General features: G+C 41.9%; 1 long non-coding RNA gene across 1 annotated transcript; it reads left to right on the forward strand.

Annotated features, from left to right (window-relative positions):
* The first annotated feature begins 3,150 nt into the window (after nucleotides 1-3,150).
* LOC139706049 (uncharacterized) lies at nucleotides 3,151-19,822 on the forward strand. The gene is made up of 2 exons (XR_011707768.1): nucleotides 3,151-3,819; nucleotides 18,783-19,822. It is a non-coding gene; the product is annotated as an uncharacterized lncRNA (long non-coding RNA).
* The last annotated feature ends 342 nt before the right edge of the window (nucleotides 19,823-20,164 follow it).

Consider the following 20,164-nt stretch of genomic DNA (forward strand, 5'->3'; position numbering starts at 1 on the left):
AACTGTGGGCTTGCTTCTTTTTTTACTTTTTCTATTGATTTTCAATAATATTTTATATCTTCCACACCTTGGTTCTGTGTTTTGTGTGTGTACATGTCTGTGTGAGCATCCATGAGAATGCAGGAGCTTTTTGAGTACTAAGTATAGAAATCATTGCACACACAGCTAGTTCACATGATTTTCCTAGTTCACATGACTTGGAGTTCCAAGAATTGAAAATTGAACACTCCAATTTCAAAGGATGAAATGATTACAAGCTTAACTATAGCTTCCGTAATGGCCTATCAATTTCTGACTTCCCACTTTCTTTAGCTTATATCTATTTGGGTCTCAGCCTACAGCTTAGCAGTGATTTTTTAAATCTTAGATGGCAAAAGTGCTTCCTCTGTTTTTAAGTACCTTTCTTCAGAATCAACATGTGTCCCTAAGTGAAAAGCAACTCTACAGAAGGCTCACCTCCCTAAGACTTCCTCCAGTCTTGGTATTTTCTTAAGGGCCAGGGTTTTGAGTCAGTGGTAGAGTGATTGCCTTGCACCTGTGAGGCACTAGGTTCAACTCTCAGCACCAGATATAAATAAATAAATAAACTAATGGTCCATATACAACTAAAAACATTTAAAAAATATTTGGTCTCTCCTTTCAAAAATAAAGCTTTCACCTTTTTATTGCTTTTAATGTTTCTTTTCTCCTCTGTAAATATTTTGCTCTGGATTCTCTATAAAGTATGTTCTAGAACTCTCCTTTCTCTTGAATGAATGAATATAAGAGAGTGTGTGAGTGTATATGTGTGTGTATACGTACACATATAAAGTTGTAAGGAAATCTTCAAAGATTTAGAGAAAAATTAAAAAGACAGAAAAAAATTCACTCCAACAGTGAGAAACTTGAGTATCACCTTTCCTCTTTCATTTATTTGACTTTCCAACCCAATATACCTGCATAACCTTTTGATTTATTTTTAAATTGTGTTATCTTACCAATACAGTATTATCCTTTTTACTACTATATTCAACTTAATAGCAGATTGTTAGCATCAACACACAAGTATAAAAATCATACATTTTTATTTACACTTAATTTTTAAAAATTCGTCATTCCTGACACATTTGCTTCAATGTATGTCAAACAGCAAAATACAGAAAGGCAAATTTAATGTCAGCATGATTGGACATCATAAGAGAAACTTTATTAGCTCAAAATTTGAAATTGTTTATATCTATAGACAACCCACATTGTATTAATAAGCATAGTCAGAAATGTTAATATTTTATTTGCAGAATTCAAAATTTAAAAGCTATAAAATAATTTTCATGATAATGTAGGACAAAATGAAACCTACTACAATAAGATTATTTCTGTACTGGTAGACATTTAATTAAAATCATTTATTATCTTTTGAGCAATGGGAAGAAAATCTGCATTATGAAATCACTAACCAAAAGAAAGCTCAAGTAAGTCTGGTAATGTAAGAGAAAATGAACCTCAAAATAAAAACTACTATATGAGATAGAAGGCACATTACCTGATGAAGAGAACCATTCCATAAATCTTAACAATCTTATATTTGCATGTTCTCCCCAAAATTTTTAAAGTATTTGAACACATAAAATGATAGACTTATAAGCAATATACTTAAGCCCAACAACAAAGTTGGAGATTTCAATAGCACTTGTTCAACACAGAAATTCAACAATTCATAGATTATGATCTTTATGATATCATCAGAGAACTTGAACTAATTTACATTTACAGAACAAAATCCCATCACCAATAAAAAGGTCACTTCTCAAATGCACAAAGAATATTAACCTAAACCACAGATACAACAAACATCAAAATGTATTGTTGATATCATATAATATATGTATGTGTTCAATAATAATGGGGACTGGGGTAAATAGCTCAATGGTACAGCAGTCACATTGCATACTTAAAACACTGGGTCCATTCCTGGGCAACAGGTACACACACACACACACACATACACACACACACAAGAAAGGGACAGATAATGTATAACATCCCTAATACTTGGCAATCAAAGAGCATAAATCTAAATAATCCATGAATAAAAGATACAAAGAAAATTTTTAAAAACTTACACTAGATTGAAGATGTAATAAAATCTATGGAGTGCATTTATATAGTGTTGACAGGGAACATATGTAGCATTAAATGTTTCTTTTAGAAAGAAAATAGTTCAAAAAAATTAACCTCAGCAGTCACATTGATTAAAAAAAAAAAGAAAAATTTCAATTTATGGCACAATATAACAAATATGAAACTCGGAATCAATAAAGTAGGTAAAAGAAAATGAATACAGAAAATTTAATACAAACCTGAATATTAAAAGAAAACATATGATAGATAAATTCCTAATCAAACTGAAGATGGGGGCAAAAATTGTCAATTATCAGGAATTAAAGAAGAGACACCTTGAATAACTCCATATATATTAACAGTAAAAAGATATAATACTTTACAATACAATACAATACTTGATCCCAAAATTTGACAATTTATGTAAAACAGATTAACTCCTGGAAACAGATTTTCTATTAGTTATTTAAAATGAAAAGGAAACTTGAACTGTCAACCCTCCCTCCTCAGCCTCCTAATAACTGGGATTACAAGTATGTGCCATCATGTATCACCTGTATCTAATCTGTAAATCAATTACTTATGAATAAGCAATGTGTGAAATTATATATATATATATATATATATATATATATATATATATATATATAGAGAGAGAGAGAGAGAGAGAGAGAGAGAGAGAGAGAGAGAGAGAATGTATTCTCATCTGTATTAATATATACGAAGAAGTACACATACCTTGCTAAAACGTCCCTGTAGTGAAAGTAGAGTTTTTCCGCTTGTACTGGCGAGTGTTTTCTTCCTAAGTGACAAACCTCTGCAGCCAAGCAGCTCTTGATAGCAGGTTCTGCCCACTCAGCCAAAGACCTGCCTGGAAGACACCAGGGCAGCTTGCAGCCAGTGTGTGGGTCAATGCCATTGGTTCACGGTTATGCTAATAAGTGTTTGGAAAAAGGAGCAACACTATTGGCCCAAAATTATGAACTGAGTGCCACCACGCCTCCTGAAACGAAAATGGAAGTAAAGGCGGAACACCTGAGCTAACTAATAGTGTGCTTCCTTTTCCAAGCCACCACTACCACAGAAGCCTTCATGAGTCAGAAGCATAGGAATAGCCACAGGGGTGCCGCCGCCACCAATGCAGCAGGAGCAGTCCTAAGGGCCACTGCTTTAGCTGTCACTGGAGCTGCCAACGCTAACTTTGAAGCCACAGCCAATGCTGCCTCTGCCACCGCCTCTGTCTCCTCCGCTTGAGCTACAGCGGCTGTAGTTTCGCCGCCACCAATGCCAACGCAACAGGAGCCAATGGAGCCGCTGCAGGAGACGCCGCCAACGCCAACAGCACCGGAGCCACCAGAGCCAAAGCCCACGCCCCAGGAACCGCCGGCGGAGGCAATGCCACCGAAAACTCCAAGGCCACAAATGTTGCAGCTAACACAGCTGCCGCCGATGACAACCAATGCTGTCGCTGCCAGAGCACAGGAACCTTTGGAGCCAGTGCAGCCACAAGAGCACGGAGCCGCCACCGCCATCTCAGCTGCTGGAGCACAGGATCCCTGGTAGCCTCTTTGGGAGTGGGAGTGTAGGAGCACAGAGCGTCGCCTCATCCCCCAGAGATCAGGAACCGCTGGAGGCAAGGATGCTCCAAGAGCACAGGTGCCAGAACAAGAGAGTGAAAGCTCATGTAGTTGCCGCCTGCAGAACACCTTGAAAAAGGAGGTAGGTGCTGGGACCTACTCGGGAGGGTTTAGCCCCCCTGGGGTGGGGAGGCAGTGGCTTCACTAGAGGTGGTCCTTGGAGGCTGGAGCCGCCACCTTAGAGATGGGCTCAATCATTGTGGGCATCTATCTATCTCCACAGGGTTGGGGGTGTGGCTTGCGAGTTTGGGGTTGTGGGGCTAGAGGCAAGGGGATGCCTCTGGTGTCTTGAAGCTGTGTGAAAGGGCAGATGCAGCGTGAAGATCAAACAGGTGCGGGGGGGGGGGGTCTGGGTGGGACTCCATTTTGTGAAGGAATAGGTGTGGGTCTCAGTGAAGGGATCTTAAAGGAGAGAGAAGCTCCTGGGGACTGGCAGTACTGTTGTGGGCTTGATGTTGAAAGGAGTTGTCAGAAGGGTCCTAGCCTTGAGCTAAGGGGAGAGATTCAGTTTGGGGACATAAAGACTCCTTCTGGCACCTCCACCTTCTCAGTCCTACCAGCGACCTCCAGGAGCCAGGAGGTCACTCTCCCTGAGGGTCCCAGGTCAGAGTTTGTGGATTGCTCCCTTGGTAGGCAGGGTTTCCTCACCCCTAACTCCCTACAGAGGAGGATGACAGAGGGACATCTGCTGCTCCTCTGCCTTTTCACTCTCCCTTAGGCCCACCTGGAGCTTAGTCTGGCCTCTGGATTCATAGCCAACCTAAGTACCTGTATCTGTAGGGAGTGTATATAGTTGTGGGGGCTAAAGGTAAAATTCCCACCTCTGGACTGTGAGCGAGTGCACACACATGGCTATGTGTATGTGAAGACATGTGTCTGGAGAATGTATATATTAGAATGCATGTGCCTCTGTATCTGGTGTATGTGTTTGTGTGTGAACTGTTTTTGTGACTCTGTAATTGTGTGATGCGCAAGTATGTGTGAATGAATAAGGCTATGATAGTGTGTTTGTGTGGCGTGTGTCAATAATCCTTCCCTTGTCAGCCCTCCATCACTCAGTCTGGCACCATATTTCAGGCATGTTTGGATCTTTTGAGTTGTTGGCCCAAGATTATGCGTGGCTGTAGACCTTATGGGCCAACTTACTCTTTGTGTGTGCATGGGTGTGCATGTGTGTATTAGGGGTGGAAGCATGTAGTGGCAGCATTGAGCACATCTAAGGAGCTCTTTCCTATATGGAGGCAGACAGGTTTCTAGAGCAGCCTGGAGACTGGGATCTGTTTCTGCCCTTTGTGCAGGGTGTGTGTGTGTGTGTGTATATATTTTCCCTTTTTGTTTTATAAATCAGCTGCAGGGCTGGTTGTTCATTCTAATGTTTTCTAATAAGGAAATGTGCAAGATATCTGGGCCTGGGTATTACATTCTTGAGTTTGATCATAAGATAAAGATCGTAAACAGGAATCATAAAAATTGCCCATAAGCATTTCCTAGGAAAGTGCCATGCTGAAGATGGATAAGCCAACTCTCAATAAGTTCTGCATAACTGGTATTGTCTTCTCATTATAAAGAACGTTTTTTTTTCATTGGTGCACTTGTTGGAGGAACTTAGTTACATTAGGAGCCCTCATGTGTGGAAACATGGATTTTGAACCATGAGAATCACATTCAATGCAGTAAGGAGTTTATCCCAAGAGGCACCTGTGAACTGAGCAGATTTCAAACCTCATCTTTGCACGCTGATTTTTGTGCTCATTGGTAGGAGTGATAAGGGGAACTATAGCAGTTTTCTCTTCTGCCTGAGCACACTGTCTTGAATTTCCCTAAGTTAAGTTCATTAGGTTACTACCTAGCAGATGTGGGGTGTAGAACAAAAGTATAAAAAGGAGGCAGGTATACCTTATATCAAATATTGGAAGTTTATAAATCAAAATAACAAAGGATTCAGTAAAATATATTCCATGACAAAGTGTATTTCTTGCCAGATTTACCTCAGCGGACCTATGTTTTGTTCAAATGTAGTATTTTCAGATGTCTTGAACTTCCATGCTGAAATGCAAAGGAGGTTCACCTCTCCTGCCCCTCTTCCCTTCCCAAGCCTGGCTTCCTGTGTCCTCATTGCTCCCTTATAGTCATTGAAGGTTCTTGCAGGCACATATAGGGGTATCTTATCTCATGTGTCTAAGCTCTACCTATACCCCTTAGAAATACCTACCCTTTAGCCACCACCAAATACAGGGGCTATCACCAGTGGGCTTGGGCTTGATTAATCGAGGGGACCACATTTCTTATTTGTAAAATGAAGAGGTGGATTAAATATATCTATTCATTTCAACTTAAAACTTCAAGGTTTTTAGGAAAGAAATAAAAAGAGATTTTTATTAAATTATTTAGGTTTATTCTTACTCCAGATGGCTATGAAATTATCCAATGTTAAATAGATAGTTTTTCTGTGCCAAAGTACCTACATAGTAGTTTAAGAACAGTGAATTGATTTTCAATTATCATATACTTTTTGTTTTGAGGGAGCTTAACTTAGGCTTATTGCAATTTCTATTGCTAGAGAAAATCAGTTTTCATTTTTTTTTTGACAAATGCAAAATACATGGGATGAGTCACTTATGTTTCCATGATAGTCTCTTGGGGTACTCAATAAAAGTGTAAATAAAGTCAGGTGACTTTGAAACAAAACATGATACTATTGAGATGTGTTTTTATTCTATTTGCAGATAAGATAAAGGGGAAAAATGAAACAGAATGAAATTTTAAAAAATTAAAACACAGTGTCTATTTTAAATTAAATTCATCCAAGAAATTCTGAATTTTTTTCTGTGTCTGTTGTGGGAGGCACCCTTTATACAGCTGTGGAATTTTTTTCTGGTCCACAGCTCTTCCATCAATGGAGGATGCTCTAGCCATCATGGCATACTTAGATTGTCCACCCTATTTCCTTAGTATTTAGATTACTCCAGATCCCTTTGTATTTCCTCTGTGGATGCTTATCTATTTTTCATTTTTTAATTCTTTCTGAGGGATAGGACAAGTCTTCTGGCATCAAAATAAAAAAGCTGAAATTTTTTACCTTAAGAGCTTGTTAAGAGAGATTATTCAAACTTTAATATTGAACATATCCCACGTTTAGGATTTTTATAATAAGAGATTTGGCAATAGATACAAGCTTCTGAATGAATTAAGGAAGAATCAAGTAGTGTGGAATAGCTGGAGGTTTGTGTGTTGTCTGGCGTTCAACTCAGCTCCTCTTTCCTTGGTTTCTTGGGATAAGAAGTTGAGACTACCATCATTCTCGTATTTAAATCTCTGAGCTGCCATTAGATATCTGCCCAGCAGGTGCCTGTAAGTCCTGAACATGCTATAGCCTCTTTCAGAGGCATGTGGCCTGAGAGGTCTATGACTCCCCTGATTTTTGATGTATTTAAATCTCTGAGCTTATAATCTCTTATAAGCTGCTGATGAAAGAGGCATTTCGTTGCATATGTTTTGACACGTGAGAATAGATTAGGGTGATTTCCAAAGAGCTTTCTTCACTCAGGAAGGACCACCAGATCATGTCACTCTGTAAAGTGCAGAAGGCAACAGGTTGGTGATGGGTTTAATTTGAGTTGTTCACTCTATTTCCTAGTGTCTCTTTATTTCTGGCAAAGCTCAGCATGAGGTCAGTTACAATAATTATTTGTCACTAACATGGTAGCTGTTGCTCAGGGAGTAGGGTGAGGTCAGGTTTGGCAGATCACAGGCCACAGCTGCCAACCCCTAGCTAAATTGAAAATGGAACAGAAAATCTGTTTGAAGAGATATCTGATGGTTTTGTAATTGGAAATTATAAAAATGCAGAGCAACTAAAATACTCCAATTTTGGATGATTTTGAAATGTCAACTTTAGCTAATTACAGAATTTCATTGTAATCACCTTTTGTCCTTTTAGTGTGGAATCTTATCTGTTTTGAACCTCTCATTAAAAAAATTGGTGTGGTGACTTTCTAGACCCATGTGCTTTCTTTCACCTTCCATAAGAAAAAATTGCATTTGACTTCTTATCCTCTGAAAAGGCACAATTAGTATAAGTGTCTGGAAGAATGAAAGAGACTGAATTCCTTTTAAGTATGTGTATGTGGCTGTGGACTGGTGTTTTGTTAAGTCAGTGGAAAGGTTATGGAATCTACCATTCTTCAACCAAGGAAGTGCTTTTGGTGCCAAGCCCTGGTGAGCAGACTGTGCCTTTATATCTCTCTCCAACCTAGGACAGTGATCAAGACATTTTTATCAATGGGGTTTTTGCTCATAATAGAGCCTAAAATGGGAATCTGGTGGTCATGAAACTGCTGTCCAAGAAGTAGTGGAAGGTATGTTAATTTTTTTGTCTATAGATATTCTTAGGGCATTTCACATTCCATGGAACACCAATGCAGCATCAAAAATCAGGGGAGTCATAGACCTCTCAGGCCACATGCCTCTGAAAGAGGCTATAGCATGTTCAGGACTTACAGGCACCTGCTGGGCAGATATCTAATAATTTGGATTTTCTTCTTGCTCCCTCTCCAATCCATCTTTTCTATCACATTCCTTGTATTGGATTCTGGTATTATTTTGTATAGAAGAAAAGCTTGCATTGTTATTTCCCTACACTCTACACAGCAAGTTCTGGAAAGACAAAACCATGGAGATAGTGTATTCTTCACAAATTTGTGCTTAATGTACTGGAAAATCGGGGCAATACATATCAGTTCTGTTAGGCCTAGTTTGGTGATTCGACATCCGTTATCAGATATAAAGATTACCTTTATGCATATTTTAACAATAATTTAGTTGCAAAAGAAAACATTTTTTAAAAGTGGATTTTTAAAAAAAATTATTATATGTTTATTATAGGATCGAAACAGTGCCTCACATATACTAGGCAAGTGCTCTACTACTGAGCCACAACCCAAGCCCCAGAAAATGTTTTTAATATGAAATGATTTTCATATGGAGAATTCAGTTTTTGAGTTTCAGTCTCCCATCAGTGACTATCATTTGAAAAGTAACAGTGGTTGTAGTTTTGACTGTTGTTTTAAATCACAATAAGAAACCATGGAATTGAGGTTGTTTTTTTTTTAATTGTGATGTGGAACGGTGACTTATATGTATAAGATTTTAGTTTAGTTCATTGATATTTAAAAATTTGGATTCTTTTCAGAAAGGCAAGATATACTATAACAATGAGAAGTGCTTTTAGGTAAGACTTTCTGGGTTTGAATCTCATCTCAGAAGGTCCAGTGTAAGAAGGTGGCGGAAGGCAGGGCAGGACATCCATTACTGAGGAAGAAGTGCTCATCCACAGCAGACACTGGTAAGCCACGGATACAAATTTTCCTCTGCTGCCACGCCACCGAGGGAAATTTCTGAGGCTGCCACCAACTCTAGAACTGGCTTGTCCAGTCACTGCTGAGAACCTAGACTGGGAGAAGGAGAAAGTTCTATATACATCAACTGCCTTCTGATGGGTGAGTTCTAGACCATCTGGGACAGCTGTAACCATGTCCCCACAAGCCCATGCATGGGCCCCTCTACATGGCGAGGGGCAAGACCTCTGGCATCACTGGGCCTCAGCCAGACCTTTCCCCACCACACCAGCACTGCCACCATGGAAGCCTCCACACCAAGGTGGGTGGGCTGTGCTCTCTCCTCCCACAGACACCATCCCACCTCCAACCTTAGCCTCCCCTTCTTTCCCAGCCTGCCAATTGCTTCTTTGGCCCTTCCTCCCAGGCCTTCTCCCAGCATATTGGCAGGCTTGGCTCCACAGCCAGTGGTCCCCTTTGGGGTCACCCCCTTGAACACCACTATGCCTTCACAGTCCCCCCAACTGGGGCCTCCATCTAGCTTGGGTAGGAGCTTCCTTCCCACTCACCAGGGCCCAAAGCCCAACAGTATTCTCAAGGCTTCACCTGTATATAGCTCCAGCTGGCCAGCTCTAAGGGTACAACAACACACTCCACATGGGAAGCCACCTCACATCCTTAGAGCCACCATCCCACCAATCCCTGGAGTTCCTGATGGGAAGAAGCTCAGAGCCCCCATCTTTGCCAGCTGTCAGCAGTTTGGATATCTGGGAGTTCCAGGTCTAGGAGCAGTACCATTCCCATCCTTGACAGCAGGCCCCACAACCTTAGGCAGCCCAAACCTCTCAGCTCTTGTGGTTGACAAACAGAAATCCCAACAAGGGTGTCCATGCCAGCTCCCAGACACAGGCTGCAAGGCCCACTGGTGCATCTAGTGCATCAGCCTCTGCCTCTGTAGCTGCCACCCAGAGGCCAGGGCCTGTGGCCAGAGTTTGTCCAAAGAACAGGGAGCTCCAGTCAACATGGAACAAAAAGGTTCATCCCCCTAAAGGCTGCCAGTGTCAGTTACCTCAAAGCCAACTGGGAGGACAGACTTGTCACCAGGTCCGATGTCTCACATAGCAGTAATGAGAATTTACTCAAAATGTAGGGGAATCCAAAACCAGAGAGCACCATGAAGCAAACTTGGGACAGAACACCTACACTGCTCCTAGCCAGAGCATCACCATGATGCCCAAGAAACACAGACCAAGAGCAAACAGGTGCAAGGAAATACTGGTGTTCCCACCCTGAGTGCTATCCCTCAAAGTCTGCCCTCCCAGAAATCCCTAAGCTCACATTGGTGGACCAGCACCAACCCAAGAAAGGCTACCTCTATTTGCTCATTTGTCCTGTGACATCAATGGGATCTGGGAGTCCAGATTTTCTCCCAGATCTCATATGAGACTTGGGGCCATGTGCATCTTCCCTCAGAGAGGAGGGAATCCAAGCAACAGACAGCAACATGGGACAAGCTTAGGAGAGAACAACTCCAGTGCCCCTAGGCAGAGCACTACAATGAAGAACAAGAGACACAAAGCAAAGCACAAAACAGAGCAAAGAACCACTGGTGTTCCTATAGTCACTGCCGCCCCCAAAGCCTGCCCAAGCAGAAACTCTTAAGCTCTCTTGGGGGAGCAAGCACCATATCCAAAAAGGTCGCCTCTACTTGCAATCTGTCTCATTGCCACCAATGGGGTTTGGGGACCCAGACTAACCCTAGGATCTCATATCTGCCTTTGGGGCTATGTGTGTCTTTTCTCAAAGAGGAAAAACAAGAAGCATGAGATAGCATGAAGGAGCCACCTTGAGCCTCAATACCTACAGCCCCACAAAACATACCATCCCTGTAGTGATCACCTTACATGGGACATGAAACAACTATGTTCTTGGAGCAACAGGGGTCACTCCTTTAAGTCCCAAAAGGGCCCCCCCTCAAAGAAACCCTCAAGTCCACCCTGAGGCAACACAATGAACAAGTATGCATATAGCTACACATGTGTCCTGGCCTCTCACTCTGGCATCCCTGCCTCTCATGGGTGCACATTAAAGAGGAAACTGGCCTTTAGGGTCCCATTCTCATCTGGATAGGGCTCTTCTGGAACCAGGAGCCCTGGAGAAGCCCCTAGATCCTCCTCTTCCAGGTCAGGATCCACTCCTGTGGGGTCCAGGAGGAAAATGCTGCCCTAAGCCAACATCCACCTTCCCCCTTGCAGGACCTGGTGTGAGCCCTGTTCAGGCGCATACCACCTGACCTCTGATCCTGGGGCAAACATGAGGCTCACAGACACAGCCTCCCATTCCAACCTACTTCCTAGGCAGCTTTGCCTCAAAACTGTCTAAGAGGAAGTGGGGTCTTATTTGACCCAGTGGTTGGGGTCCTTAACACTATACACTCAGGCCCTTAGCCTGGTCTCTCTAGTTTCTTTGCAGTTTGGAACTCTTTGGTGTTCTTTGGGCTTTGGCCATTTCCTTGATCTGGGAATGTGAAAGATGGCAGATCTGGGGTACCAGAGGGTAAGAAGAAATGGAATGTAAACAGAGAAAGTAGGCCTTTGGGGAGATCTTTGTTGTCCTTGTTAACTGTAGTATTACAATAGATTAAGGCCCTGCTATTTTCTGGGTGCTGTGCTGAGGTCTTTGGTTGCATGACCCTCCTGAACCCTCCCTCCTCCATGGTTCTTAATTTCATAGATGAAGTAAACCAAGAAAGGGTTTCTTTAAGTGCATACAGCAAGAAAGCATCAGCTCAACCTCTGACCACAGCCCATGGTGATGGATCTTGCTTAGATGAACCCCCTTACTCAATTGGGGTACTTTAGAAAAGTAGGGTGCCTAAGCCTTACTCTAAGAGCCACCTTACAAAATCCATGCATTTCCTTTTTGTGCCAAGTACAGAGTCTGGGAAGCCGACTGTACTGATCCTTTCTTTATATCCTAGAAATTTCTCCCCAAGATAAAAGACTCAATGGGTTTCAGCTCTACAGGCACAGGAATGTGGGCAAGGGTAGAGCCAGGGACTACCATGTCCTAAATTCAGAGCCAGGTGCCTCCCACTCAGTTGGACCATTCACCATGTCAGCACCATCACCTAAGATTAACTTGGAAAGAGTTGGGAAATTTTTCCTGGAGACAAAGCCTTCCTCAGAAACTGAGGAATCCCATCACTTGATCCATACTATCCTGGCACAGACTCATACCAGCATCACAGAGCAATGTTGCAGCAGCTCAACCATAAGAGGCCTCTTCTTCCTGCAATATCCCTTCAGCGCCCTCTAGTGAGGAAGCCCACATTATTCACAGTATAAATGGGAAATGGTTTAAAAGCTAGGCTATTATGGAGGAGCAAACAGTGAAGAAAGAAAACAATTGAGACCAGAGCCAAAATTAATGAAATTGAGAATAAAAATAACAGTACAAAGGATCAATGAAACAGAATTGTTTCTTGTAAAAGATAAACAAGATTGATAAGCCCCCATGCAAACATAACCAAGAGAAAAACAGAGAAAAAGCCAAGTTTATAAAATTAGAGAAGAAAAAGGGCCCAGGCTAGCTCTAGTATCTCATATCTGCCTTTGGGGCCATGTGTATCGCAAAGAGGAGAAACAAGATATCACCATAGATAGCACAGAAATCCAGCAGATCATTAGGGACTATTTTGAAAACGTGTACTCCAATACAGTGAAAAAAAAAAAGTCAGAAGAAATGGATACGTTTCTAGATATATATGATCTGTCAAAATTGAATCAAGAGGAAATAAAAATAACTTGTAATGAGATAGACACAGTAATAAAAACCCTTCTATCAACTAGGGGTAGGGAGCTCAAGAGAAGAATAAGGAGATGGTGTGGGTGGGGAATTCATACAGAGCTGGAGACAGACAGGAGTGAGGAGATTAAGTGAACGGACTGCATGAGGAAGGCCAGGCAGTGGGAACTCTGTGGGTTAGGCAGAAAGAATGATACCTGTGAGCATCTCAGGATGCAGAGAGGGAGAAGGACGGGATTCAGAAGGAAAGGAAGATTGAGTCATACCATAGAAACAGCCACAGCTAGCAGGATGGCATCATCCCTCCCCCTGCCCGCCACCCCCAAATCTATTTGCATCTGTGCCTTAAACTTCCCAAAATACTACCATCCTCACCACCATCACTGTCCCAATTCCAGCCTCTCCCAGCCTCACCTCCTCCCTGCCTTTCCCATAACAAGTTAAAAAATTCAAAGCCACCAGCTTTTAAAATATAGCTCTTTTCCCTGTACCTTTTCCTTCCATCTGTTCGTAACTTATACTCCAAGTCAGCTCTATAGGGGCAGTTGTGTTTGCCACACAGGCTCTTTCTTCTTTAGAGTTGGAGAAACTGAGGCCAAGAGAAGTAATTTCTATTTCTATTTCAGATCTTGATCTATACCACCTCCAGGAAGCCCTCCTGAACACCCCACTACCCTGTCAGGTTTGGTTTCCTGGTTATTTGTTTTTATATAACTATGTTGTGGGGGCTGTAGAGAACTGGCCTCAGGTTGTCACTCTTTTTCAATTTGTTTGGTTTAGTCAATGCCTTTCTATCTCACAGAGCATGCAGGAGATGCCAGAGAAACAGTGAATGAGTGAATGTCAGTTTGGGTTCTTGTGACAAGTGCCAGGAAGAGGTGTTAGTGGAACATGGAGGGGGCACCTCATGGTCCCCACATGGGGTATGAAGAGTTTTGGAAGCTTCTAGAAGGAGGTAATTACTTGACTGGAGCTTGAAACTTGAGTTGCAACTAGAACACACAGGATGGGTCTTGGTGGGAGGCTCTGCATAAACAAAGGCATGTAGGTGATCCCCAGCCCCCAACAACTTTAGAAACCTGGGTTCAAGGACTAATGGTGAAGCCCTCTGCCCCTAGCCCCATAACCTCAGGTGCCTTTGAGGCAGTCAAGGTGGCAACATCCATCCTCTGCTCACCCCCCTTACTCCAATGGTTACCATGGAGCATTTGATTCACCTGTCATTTGCCCCACTATCCCACAGTGAGATTTATTTTTAAGTCACCTTCAAAGTCCTCCAGGCTTCCTGATTTAGTCACCCTGTCCTCTGTGACTCTCTTGTAGAAGTAAAATTGAGGTCCCTGGAGGACTCCAGCCCATGAAACTCACTCGCTCAGCCTCATTTACCCCATTTTTGTTGCTATTCCACTCTCCCCACCAAGTGGCAGAGGCATCTGTTTTGGTGCTTGAGTTCTTTGCACCAGGAGTTTAGAATAGACTTGTTTATGTAGAAGAAATCCAACACCTAATGTTTCTTCCCATGTTCCTGGTCTTTGACAAAACAATTCTAATTGGATAATAGTGTAATATTTCAGGGACCTATTTAAAGACAGTTTTTTTTTCCTTTTATTCTAGCATATACAGACTCCATGCTCTATTAAATCTTTTTTCCCCCTTGGTCACAGGTTCATTGTTACAAGAAGGGCAGTCAGTGAAAATTCTTTCTAGGGAGATATTATGGGCTTAATATTTTCCATACTTACAGATTACAACAGAGATTCCCTAAACATTTTGCGTCTTCTGTGTAAGGCATCTCATTATCTGGACTACAAATCTGCCAATTTCAAATTTCCCCATCCATGCAAATTGCCTAAGGATAGAGACCTCCAAAGAGCTCAAACAGCAAGGAAACCAAAGAGGCAGACCAGGACCTCTGTAGGAGTGAGAAACCTCACCAGAGAGCCAAATAAAATGAGAGCCTCCTGCCTCTCAACTCTGAGGGCAAAGCTGCCAGGAAATGGGTGGGAAAGGGATGCCTCCACTTCTCCCAGGATCACAGAGGTCAGGGTGAGACTTGTGATATGAGTCTAAAAAGGGCTGACACCAGGTCGCATGAGGAAGAAGGTGGATGCTTAGTGAGAAAAACATTTTCTCTTGGACCCCTGCCCCAGGAGTGGATCTTGCCCTGGAAGAAGACGGTCTGGTGGTTGGTCCAGGAGGCCTTGGGTGGATGAGCAACAGTCCCTAAAGATGAGGTTCCTCTTCACTGTGTCCCCATGAGAAGCAGAGCTGCCAGGGTGAGAGGCTAGTACAGATGTGCTGGCCTACATGCAGCCTTGCTTGTGGTGGTACTGCTGCCCCAAAGCAAACTTGTGCATTTCTCCTTGAGTGGCCCTTTGGGGATGACACTGAAAGTAAATGCATGGGTGGTTCCAAGCACACAGTTGGTCTTTGTCCTATGTAACTTTGTCCCCATGGAAATTCTCTGACTAGTGGGACCACAGTTGTTCAGACCCAAGCTTGATTCATAGATCTGTCTTATGCTTGGGAGTCCCTCTGCTTTGAAAGGAGATGTTCATTACCCAAAGGCAGATATCAGATCTGGGGTAAAGTCTCTGCACTACCCTTTCACCGAGGTCACTGCCATGGGCACAGACATGTGGTTTTCCTTGGATGGTGCTGCGCCCTGAATGGGACTTGGGGATTTCTTGAGTAAGCCTTTGTATTGAGCAGAATATGTAGGGGCACCAGTGCCTCCATTCACAGGTTTGCTGTTTGTCCTTTGTCTCTTGGTCACTGGAGGTGCTCTGGTTAGAGGTGCTGCAGCTTTCATGCTCCAGACTTGCCCCATAGCACTTTCTGGTCCTTGGGGGACCCTCTTCCTTTGAAGCAGATGATCAGTGCTCCAAAGGCCAGTATCAGTGTGGAAGCAAGTCTGTGCTACCAGATCCCAGTGATGTCATGGGCATGGACTTAAAAATGCAAGCAGCCTTTCTGGGAGAGGTGCTGGCCCCTGAGTTGAACTTAGGGGTTTATACTTGGGCAGACATTGGAGATGCCACTAAAATTAGAAGCACTTATAGCTAGGGTGTCAAAGTTGGCCCTAAGCTGGACCCATGATGCTCAACAAAGACCAACAGGGGGAGAGAGAAAGCAAGTGTAGTCTTCTACCAGAGCCTGGGATCAGAAGCCTTTAAATCCAAAGCTGATAGATGCCATCCTTTCCCCTTTGAATGTGATAGTTGTCAAGTGAGTCACAGTCATTTCACAGGAGCACTGCTAGCACAGCTAGGCATTTGAGAGGAATGAAAACTAGGATAGGAGGGTTTTGAGTGGGAGTGGATATTGGGATGTTTAATGCAATTGTATTTCTAGAAGGTAAACCCTGATGAGCATTGCTGAAAATATAGAACCATCTAGAGGACTGAAATTTGGATGATAGATCGATCGATCAATCGATATCTATCTATCTATCTATTTATTAATTTATTTTTGTACCAGATATTGAATGGAGGGGTTCTTAAACACTGAGCCTGTGCCCAGCCTTTTAAAAATGTATTTATTTAGAGATAGGGTCTAGTTAAATTGCTTAAGGCCTCAATAATTTGTGGAGGCTAGTTGTGAACTCCAGATCCTCCTGACTCAGGCTCTCCAGTGCTTGGATAACTGCTGGTTAATATTTTTGTTAGGGAATCCCAAGATTAGGGAGAGTGGGTCATAAAAGAATTGTTTGTTATTGTAAAGGGCTAGGGGTTATAGTTTAAATTAGTCTAGTAGTGTTCTTAAATAATGACACCATGGATCACTGAGGGATTTCTATGGTCCTAGTTCAGTCACACTCTTTTCTTCGTGAAACTGAGATAAATATTTCTATAATGATACACCACAGGACTCCAGGTCTTGACTGGTAACTAAAGTTTTTGTTAGTAGTGTTTTCAAATATGAAACTATAGATGAGTTATCAAGTGACGTGTTTTGTCTAGGAATCATTTCCTTCCAAATCATTCCAAAGAGGTCATACAGGAAGAGGATATAGTCATTGCAATACTGACCAGCTCATCAATAATTTTCATAATTTCATCCTCTGTGTATAATCATGCAATAGAATGTGTTTGGGAAAGTATGAGGCTTAAAATTGAAACAACTAAGATATTTATTTGCCACCTATGAACAACCTCCAGCATCAGTGGCCCAATTTGCCTGCTTACATTCTTGGCAGCATATTACCAAATTCCCTGTGATGGAGGAAGATTGTCCCTTAAAACTGGAGGTCCAGCCCACTGGTGAAGGGCTGGGATCAGAGCCTGAGGGTTGCTGGCCTGATCTGGACCTTGACCCCGTGGAGCAAGCTGGAGAGGTATCTCTGGCTACTCTAAGAGCCTAGCCGTGGAAGCACCTTCCAGTCCTTTCTCCTTTCTTCCTACACCATCCCCATCCCCAACTTCCCCTGACTCCTCCCTAAACCTGACTCTGGGTTCTAGATACAGGGCCATCTGGGCACTGGGCCTCTGAGCTCTGGGCCTCTAGGCAACAGTGCAAGGCATGCATACATTGCAGCAGTCTGGGGAGAGCCAGACTGGCCAGACTCCACCCATCTGGACTTGGGGAAAAGCAGCATCTTTGGAAAATACCCTCCTAGATCTACCAAATTTAGCCTGACATTGGCTTCTTCCAAGAGATTATCAAGAAAGGAAAAATATAAGTTATCAAGTTTTGTCTTGCTAAAGGGTAGTGTGAGAAAAGACCAACACTTCAGAGTTGGTAGAGCTGGATTCAAATCCCTCTTTACTGCATGGCCTTGACCAGGGTACAGAACTAGGTATAACCTTGGTTTTGTATCTTGTAAAATAAATATGCTAGGATGGTAAGCTGTGGGTAAATTAAGCTCTTGAACACTACCTCAATTTGGGGGCCAGGTAGGCATTCAGCATTATTTCCATGCAGAAATATAATCTGAGATTAAAGGTGATACATTTAGAAATGCAACTTTGGAAGACAACTGACATATGAGGTGGGGAGTTAAAAATTACTGCATGTTTTTAGATGAAATAAAAATATATGGAAGATTTTAAGCCAAAGCATGAAATGTTGGGTTGGGATCATGATATCATAAACTGTTTTCAAATTTGTTTAAAATTACATTGATCAGCATCCACTTATCAGAGAAAACATTCAGCTTTTGTTTTTGGGGGATTGGCTTATTTCACTTAGCATGATTTTCTCTAGTTCCATCCATTTACCTGCAAATTCCATAATTTTATTCTTCTTTAAGGCTGAGTAGTGTAGTATTCCATTGTGTATATGTACCACATTTTTTTATCCATTCAACTGTTGAAGGGCATCTAGGTTGGTTCCATAGTTTAGCTATTGTGAATTGAGCTGCTATAAATATTGATGTGGCTGATAATGCTGATTTTTAAGGAAGAAAGAAACAACTTTGGTTTGTGTCGAATGGTGTGAGGGGAGGGTTGGGGCGGTATGGATTGGAAGAATGGTAAATGAGACAGACATTATTACCCTATATACATGTATGATTACACTACTGGAATGACTCTGCACCATGTACAGCCAGAGGAATGAGAAATTGTGCTCCATTTGTGTAAAATATGTCAAAATGCATTCTATTATCATGTATAACTAATTAAAACAATTAAAAAATAAAAAAGAAGAAAAAAATTACAATGAGCTAAATCTATATAGTTTGAGCCTTCTAGGATATCCCCACCTCTGTCACATGCACATGGAGCACTGTCCACAAGTTTTTATGCTTCTTTACAGTGTCACCAAATATATGTATATACACATACATATATATGTATATACACATACACAGATATACATTATGTAATATTTTGTTCCTTTGGTCTTGTTTTGGGATCTTCTGAAAATAGAATCTCATACTCTCATATACATTCTTTTGCAGCTTTGCACCCCTTCAGCTGAACATCAGGAAGAAGGAAACACCAGACAAGCTTGAGGGTCAGAGGACACTAGGCCTGCTCCAGTCACTCTGGAAGCTGACTATCCTGCACACACCCACAGCATGAGGAAATATCAGCCCTGCTTCAGTGACTTGGGGGCTGGCTGAACAACACACAGTAAACGATAAACCCATCAACTGGATAAATGGACTGTTTCATCCTCTAAGACAGCTCTTATACTGTGATGTATTGCTACCCCTTACTTCTATCATATATATAGTCATTTCCTTGGGCTTTACTAAAGGATTGATAAAGTCAGAAACATAGTTAACAATATCAGAAAGCTAGCACATGTACCAGTTCAAACCTGAAAGGCATTAAAGCTTGGCTTCCAAGCTCAGTATTTGGAGGATGGTTTTCTATTCTTGGTGGATTCAAAAACTCATTTGACATAGCAAGCATTATGCCCTTACCTTGTTTATTGTTTCCATGTGTGTCTCCCCTTTACATTAAAACTCTAGAGTCTACTACAGAAGCAGCACTTTTCAAAAAGACAACTGAAATCATAAAGTTAAGCCAAGAAGATAATAATTGTTTTTAATCTAAAGGATTGAATAATGAGCATCAAAAGGGGTAATGTTGTAGTCCCCCCGCCCCCCCCCCCCAAAAAAAAACCACTTAATTTTAACATACAATCCCCTCTCCTAGTCCACAAGATCTTTTTTTAAAATGTCAGCAGGAGTTCTGAAGAGCCCATTGTGGTTTGAGCTCTTTGTTGTAGAGGCCAGGTTTCTCTTTCTTGTGAAAATTAGGTCTGCAATCAACTTGTTGATGTGCAAGTTAATGTTTTCTTAAAAAACTTGTGAAATCTCTGTCCAGCCTAAGAAAATGGAACAAAAAGTATCTGTTGTGTTAACCACCCTGTTTTGTTAACTACCCACTGAGTATAAATCTCAAAGAATGTCCATACTCTGGATCCAGAAATTCTACATTAGCCCCTCTGGACCACTGCAGCTTAAATAAACCTGCTTCCTGAAAATTTCTCAGGTGTTCAGACTCATCTGTCATATACCAAAGCCTGCTTGAAATGCTAGAATGTCCCCATTCTTGAAGGGCACACAGAGACAGTTTCTCTAAATCTGTCATAATATGAATTCTATGCAAAGTCATTAATCACAAAAAACTAAAGGGAGATGACACTATAGTGACCTGCTGGATGTAAAGTCAATGTTGTATGATAAAACTCACATTGTATACATATATTAAATTATTGTGATATACCCCATAAAGATATGTAAATGATACATCTGAATTTTTTTTAATCTGTGGGAAAATTTGATTTGTTTGAAATCCGAATGCCAGGTTTTCATTTTATGTTGTTTCT

Source organism: Marmota flaviventris, chromosome 6, assembly GCF_047511675.1.
Source record: "Marmota flaviventris isolate mMarFla1 chromosome 6, mMarFla1.hap1, whole genome shotgun sequence".
In the NCBI taxonomy this organism is placed as follows: Eukaryota; Metazoa; Chordata; class Mammalia; order Rodentia; family Sciuridae; genus Marmota; species Marmota flaviventris.